Consider the following 8,112-nt stretch of genomic DNA (forward strand, 5'->3'; position numbering starts at 1 on the left):
GTGGACTAGTGACTTTTCACCGCTTCCACCTAAACCGTCATCATTGTCTAAAGTCTCAGCATCTCCTTCACTGTTCAAGCTACCACCACCATGTTCTGGCGTCTTAAACTCGCCTTTCAAGTTTCTCACAGACTGTTTTTCTTTGGCATCGTTGTTCAAGCGTAGAGACAGTGCGCAGGAAGGGCAAGGTTGGGAGTCAGGAGGCGGGGTGAAGGCGGCAGGGGTGTGGGAGAGCAGGAGGCAGAGAATAGCGAGGTGTCCGTAGTGACAGGCCCAGTGCAGCGCAGTTCTGCCGTCGGCGTCCACAGCCTCTAGCCTGCAGCCAGAGCTGAGCAAGGCACGGACCTTGTCTTCCCTCCCTGCCTTCACTGCCTCCAGGAGTTGCTCCTCTTGTTGCACCAACTGGGTCGGCATCCTGAGATCGTATGGGTCACTTTCAGGGATCGTTTAGTCAGTAAAAAGCTCTCGACGAAGACCTGAGAGCAACAGGTAAAGGTCAATGCTGATTTCTGAGTGAAGTGGAACCTGGGTTTTGAGATCTTCTTTTGAGAAAAGACCCTATTTCTCACACTTTTGCTCCACTAAGACTGTAAGTTTACCTCCATAGTAATTAAAAAACTAAGGACGCTTTTATCGGAAGTTATTCTTGATTTATTGGAGGCTTTATAAGGAGAATGACACTGTACTAAACATTGTTGCTGAAGTGCTACCCTTCGTTGACTGCTGGAATTGGTGACTTCGTGAACACGCAACGGCACTGTTGCTTTTTTTTGTCAAAAAGAGCAGACTGCAGACTTCATGGCAGCCACCAACCTGAGGATATGACGGCCATGAAAGTCGAACGCAGAAGAAGAAGAAGTCAAGAAGATGATATGTCGGAGGTATGAAAGTCTTGTTGAAGATGCAGCACTACTGGGGATTAAAGACTATCAGTGAACGATCACTATTGGCGACTAGTCAGTTCATCAGAGCTGTCAATGACTTAGCCACAGCGAAGCAGTGTCGATGACTTAGCCACAACGAATAGCAGTGTCGATGACTTAACCACAACGAAGCAATGTCGTTGACTTAGCCACAACGAAGCAGTGACGATGACTTAGCCACAACGGAGCAGTGTCAATAGACAACACAATTCATCATGACTCTTGATTAGAACACCGCAGTAAAATTACACTGCTGAAAATGGTTTGTGAGACTAAAGCTGTAATGGTGGTGACAATGAACTGATATGAAAACTAGTTATATTTGTCGATGTCAACAAATGACACACTGGCGAAATGTACATTCGTTCGCACGTCTAATGTTGCGAAGAACAAGGAATACTGCAGGTGTCCGGAGTGTATCACAGAGGTAATACTATGAGAGTTAAGTGCGCGTAGTTTCCCACTTATTGTTAGTGTTGCTAATACGAGTAGTGGCACGTTTCTGGTATTGCACTTGGAAGCGGATGCAGACTTGAGTCCGCGCTTTCGAGAGCTCTACAAATGAATATGGCTCTGAACTAAAAGAGTACCGCACAAACTATATAGAAAGAGAACACAAACACAAATAGATTCAGAAAAGACACGAGCACTGTAACAAAATACCGTTGATCCGTTGTTGGGGCAGATTACCGACCCACCTGCATACGTAGAGCAACAGTAGTACGAAGGCTGGACAATAAAACTTATACCTTGGTCATACTGACCAGTCTCTTGCACTATGGTGACAATTCTAGCACCTTCGTAAGGCGACCATAAAGTTCAGTACTGCCGACTGAGTGCAATGATCTCTGCGATGACACTACGGTCTTATGGTCACGATAAGGAGCTTATCACGTCAGTGAGATCGGCATAAAGGTTGTCCAGGTTTCCCTTTATTCCTGTCTAAACCCTCACGGGCCTTACTTCAGGGTTGTGTCTCGTATTTCAAAAGCAATACAAAATCCCTGTCCCCAAAACGACGTGGTAAAAATTTGATTGCAGGTTCCACCGTCTCACAATTTTACTATGAACTTTTCATCATAGTCAAGAAATAAACGCCGCCACATACTTGTCCGTCGGGCACTTTTAGTCGGGTATTTCCCGTATTTTGATTTGCTTTATTGTTTAATGTACGATTAACAGTCTCACTTTGTCGCCAGTCTCAGTCTCTCTCTGTAACATCACCCATTCCAGTCTCTCTGTCACCAGCTTCAATGTCTCTGTCAGTCTCTCTCCAGTCTTTCAGGCGCTGGTAAAGATCTCGAGTTCTTTGTCGCAATGATGTGTGGGGCCGCCCTATACTCGTAAACTCGTATCCCGTGTGATGCTTTTTCCTCGGTCAAGATTTCATCGTGGGTGAGAGGTCTATGGCCATAATCAGACATCCCAGACCGCTACAGAGATGATATCAGCCATGATAGGATTACACATTTCACTGTCGCTTTTGTCCGTCTTTTCAACGCTGACACCACAGCAGACCGTGTCCAGGCTTCTTTCTCTGTTCAACGCTTTCACGTTGAATTTAGACTGAGAGACTGACAACACCACAATACCAATTCCTCCTTCCTTCGAGATTTTCTGACTGAATCACAAATCCTGACCACAACAAAATGCTTGTCCTTTCTCTCCACAATACTTTCAAGTTGAGATAGGGAGACTGGCCGCACTGCTGAGACTGATCACACTGACGACACAGTACTAATGGTTGTTCTCTCTTCAAGATGTTCACCTTGAACTACACAGATTGGCCGTCACAACGCAACCATATGCCTTTCTATTCCGAAGATTTCGCGATGAAGCAGATAAAGAGATTCAGCACTACTGGGTCCGGATGTCCTGCTTGATCCCGAACGAAGAAAAAACTATATAAAAGAATCAGTAATCACTGTGTGGACATCTTTAGACCCGCCGCTGGGACATGTTCCCGCTTAAAAACCGTCAGAGTATTGTCCGTTCTGTCATGACCCGGTGTCACGATTTCATCTTTCGCCTGTGTACATATTTCCCCCTCGACATATGCTCAAGACTGAAATGTTGTTTCCTAGTAAAATTAAGAAGTGAAATTATTTATGGACGAAAAGCATGTCAGTTTCTTGCATGTGAAGAAAATTGGTGGTAAAATTTAATAGATTTCACCCCCAAAATCGAATTCTTCGAAAACGTGTACCGAGTGGTTACGTCCCTTGAGTTAGAAGGAAAACATTTTAGGATGAATCAAATTTATAAGTTAAATAAAACAAATTGGTTGGACAAATTTGGCCCCATGAATGTAAGGTACACAAGGTCCCTCATCAGTACTATCGAAGGTTTTTTTTATGTTCAGTGTAGAGTTTATACTAGATCAACGAGGCCGAGAAGCGAAATATCAACACGGCGAAAGATGAAAACGTCACACCGGGTCGTCTTTCCAACTCCACTCCTTTACGACCTGAACGGAGCTGTCGTGGTGTCACCGTTGATCTGTATTAGCACTGACTGCCACGTTCACGTACAGACTACCTTCTCGGATTTAGTTCTGAGGCGTATGTGCTCGCAAAGAAATCAATGTTCTCGGTTCCACCGATCTATCATTCTCATTGTCCTTCTTCTTGTGTTGTTGTTGTTGTTGTTGTTGTTGTTGTTGTTGTTGTTGTTGTTGTTGTTGTTGTTGTTGTCAGTGTTGTTGTTTCTGCTGTTCCTGTTGCTGTTGTTGTTGTCGTCGTCTTCTTCTTCGTTGAAGTTCAAAATATGATGTTTCCGCTCTGATATCTCTTTTCAATACAGAAGTTAAAGGCACTCAGTGATCTCTAAAATACGTTTTTGATCAAATTTAAAAATCTACGGAGTAGTCTTCTCAAATTTCAGCAGAACAGTTCTTCGTCTGTTGCTCTAGCTTTCAACTGAAGTTCTCCGCTTTCTTCAGACTTGTTGCAGATTCCAGATAATTGATCATGTGCAGAAGGGGTCCGCGGAAGGCCGACGTTGGAGGTCTGTCAACACATCGTTGCTTCACAAGCTTCTGGATTCCGGGTTCGGATCAGTCTGAAAACCAAAAATTCAAAAAAAATTAAAACATGAATGTTTCTTTGTGCGTACTGGGGACAGATGAATGCGCCGTTTGACTGAAAACAAACGGATAGTAAAGTCATTATATATACAACTTGCAAAAAGGCATTCGTGCTAGTTAACACATTTCGCTCGGTGAGGAAAATAAACTTCACTGACTTGCACTGTGACAAACACGCAGACAAACAGACAGAAACACACACACACACACACCGTTATCAGATTGAAATTGTCTGACTGACGATCAGTTTTCCCCGTCAGTCTACTAAAGCCCCTTTTGGAACCCAACAGCCTCACGGACTTGAACCAACACAACACTGTTGCCTCGTCGTAGAAGGAAGTCGCATTCTTTTCGTCAAAAATCTGCTGCTTTTGCAAAGTAGTAAAGTACACACAGCACAATGCGGGTGATTACAGTTTCATTTACGCAGAATGAAACTGAGCCACTTTACGGATACTGTTTCAAACGGAACTGTGACTGTGTCGGGCTAAGGTTTCAGCTGTTTGTGTCTTTACTATCTTCGACGTAATGTATTACCTGGAAAGGACCCGTCTATACACTTATGTTCACGGATAATCTTTGTCAACTATGTGAAAAAGAGAACAAAAACCACAACAATAATGCACATATTAAATGAACACGTTCGCAAGACATTAAGAAAGAGAGAGACAGAGACAGAGACATAGAGACACACACAGACAGACAGACAGACACAGACAGACAAACAGACAGAAAGAGAGACAGACAGACAGAGAGTTTGTCTGTGTTTGTTTCTGTCTGTCTGCCTGTGCGTCAATCTAAAGTTTCTGGCCATGTCAACTTGTTTTTGACGTTCAGTGTCAGCAAGACCGACGGCAAATACTAAATAAGAAACCCACAACATTAAGAGTGAGACGGTTACACCTTGGTATAATGTGTGTTCCAACAGAAATGTACTCAAAGACAAATTCAACGATTTCCGGGCAATAAACTGGCAATTAAAGTGTCAAAAATGAGCCGGATGGCTATTTTCCTCATAGCTACCTACCTTCATCTGCGGCAAGACAACGTTAGTAGTTAAAGCTACTTCTACAGCTAACTAGGGTTAGCTTCTAGGATCGGGTAAAGGGAGCATTATTAACCAAACTCAACTCTAGACTGACTCGCTCTGAAGTCTGAATAAGAAAGTCAAACTATAAACCCACACAAATGTGGAACTGGTCATAGTGCTGGATAAAAGTATGCATGAAAAACCTACGCATGGGCTTGCCTATGAATAATTTGGGTCCAAAAGTTTTTGCGGGGAAAATCGTTGTTGGTTTTCTTTCTAAAGTTTCAACATTGCTATCACAGAAACAACCAAGCATCAAATTAAATATAATCCTTAGAGACTTGTTTTCCGAGTCAGATATGTGTGTTGACCTATGGTCCCCTTTTGGTCTGTTAATGAAACAAACACCTTAACCTTAAGAAAACGTAAACCTCGACACGATTGGAGAAGAGTTACTTTTGTGCCGTTCCACGGTTGATAATAGTCCGATATGGCCGTATTCCATTTACTCTCCGATTAAACCGAAATTGATACAAGTGGGGGCCAGTAACTAAACCGCCCCCATTTCTGAGTCCGTTTCTCTAAAATCTCCATTATCTAGGGTGAGGATTAACGCAAGCCTCTTTGACAATGACTCTTAACCAGGTTTTAGTCGTTGGAACTAAACGCCGTTTGGATAGCAGCCACTTTGCTGGCTTTCAGCCTGGGTTCAAGTTTTCTTAACTACCAACAATCACATAGTGTACGAAGAATTATCGTGCTGTAACATATCACCTTTGTTTGTAAAGCATTTGTCCAAATGTCACGTTGCATGACTTTGTCATTGGTTTAGTTTTCTTAACGGCAGTGAACCCACGGACGTTGTGCCATAACATACTTGTATCACCTTTATAAAGCAGTAATCCAAATGCAACATTGATGTCATTTGTGGGTTTTCAAGACAGTGTTAGTCATTTGTTTCTTAACAGCAGTAAAGCCACGAACTTCGTACCATAACATGCTTGTATCACCTTTATAAAGCAGTAATCTAAAGGCCACACTGATGGGTGGCCTTCGCGGATCTTGGTTTTCTTAACCACTCAACAATGGTAGAACTAGAACACAAGAAGGAACGTCGTGCCATAACATATGACCTTTCTAAAGCAATGATCAAAAGACCACACTGATGGCCTTTGTAGGTTTCGATTTTCTTAACCGACATTAATGATAGCAAACGTCCTGCTATTTCAAGCACCTACCTAAAGGAAATATCCTATGGTTGGTGTCTAGTTGCCGGGACTGCGGTAAATGTAGACACACGCCTGCAATATAAGCCCAGGGCGCTGGATTCGTTGGTACATATAAACTTGCATCAGTTGCAAAACACATTGCGTGAGGCAATACGTGTAGTAAAAAGTTTACTTTCCCGGATTCAAGGAATTTATTGCAAGTTTCCCAAGTCTAAAGACGCCGGAGTACACCACGTCAAATGAGTAGCTCCAACGGAAGCAAATACCAAGTGAAAACCGATGGTTTTTGACTTTAAAGTTCGATTCATTCCATAAACCTTTTCCATTCCGTAAACCTTATTCATGATCAGCACGGACATGGCTTGCTGTTGGCAGAGTGAAGTAACTTCAGACAGCCGCTGAACTTGAAATTTAGCGCACCAAGCAGCCAGTCATGACAGTCGTAAGGCCCGAAAACTTTCATTAGTTACCGCATAATATATGTGTCAGTATTTCTCCCTGTCAGCGGTATGGGAAAACGTTGAACAGGTCAAAGTTCCCGCGGCTGAGTATCTTACCCCGAATCGTACGCAAACCCATATTCACCACAGCCATACAAATGGACAAACGCCCAGTATTGACAGTGCAAAGAAACTGTATTGCCGTTCGCGACATGCTGGTTATGCTCTAATGGGGGAGCACTTGAAGGCTCTGAATGCACACTCATATACTCCTTCACTACCTCTCGTTTTGTTTGGCTAGCACGTCTACAGATCATCAGACTAGTAGCAATTGACTCGAACCATGGCTACTTGAGCGGTAAGAGTCCTCTCATTGTTCGGTCATTGACTTACACTGAAACAGCAAAAATATGTGCTATCAAAAGACGAATGTTCTTTGTTATTCTGGACACTATATGGACAGTAACCCGCACTGCACACTATGGACAGTAACAGCGTCTCTTATTCCCTATACTTGTCTCTTACTACATTTCATCTCAGTTAGTAGATGTTACAAAGAATACACCTTCTCTGAAAGCATCTCTTAAGCCTTTCCACTATGGTGGTTCGACGTGTGATTCTGTGGTCGTTTAGGCCATGTGATATAAGCGTATTCTTGGGTTCGAGGCTTTTGGCAATTGAATTGTAAAATGTCTCTGTTCTGCCGATTAAAACTATATCCATAGGTGCTATTATTAACCGCTTTTTTCGCTTTATTTCCTCAAAGAAAATACAAGGGGGAAGGGGGAGTGGGGATTGCTCATTGTACGTTCACCAAGAAACACATGCAATTGTACGTTCGAATATTCCAGAAGAAGAAAAAGCTAAATCCCTATCAACTTTGTACCTGGACACATGTGACTTTAGAGTTCGATTCGTCATTGTACCGCACTTTAACTGCAGTTGATAGATTCTAAATGACTTAGTCCTACAAACTAAAACTCGTTCAGCATCACTTAGTTTCGCAGAGTTAATTGCATTATAATATTATGTTATTTCAATCGAAAAGCAAAGTCACATAAATTTTGGAGAGATTCGAAACAGCTTACCAGTGAGGAAAGTCTCTTCAGAAGGTTCATTTATCAATGAAAATCGATTCTTAACATTCAGACGAAATAGAGAACAATACCACACACGTTGTGTATACACAATCACAGGTGATGGTTGACATTGGAAGGTCACAGCTCTAGACAATCTAACACGCAATAAGCATGTGTACACATGAACTGTGCTAATGATGACACATATACTGATCTTATTTTGGCCTTTAGATCGCTCCCGGTCCCCAGAATCTAGCTTTCTATCTACCCTTCCGGTCGTAAAAAGCAACGGCTGACCTCGAAGTGGTGTCCATTAGTACCGGTAC

The sequence above is a fragment of the Littorina saxatilis genome, linkage group LG1, assembly GCF_037325665.1.
Source record: "Littorina saxatilis isolate snail1 linkage group LG1, US_GU_Lsax_2.0, whole genome shotgun sequence".
Taxonomy (NCBI): domain Eukaryota; kingdom Metazoa; phylum Mollusca; class Gastropoda; order Littorinimorpha; family Littorinidae; genus Littorina; species Littorina saxatilis.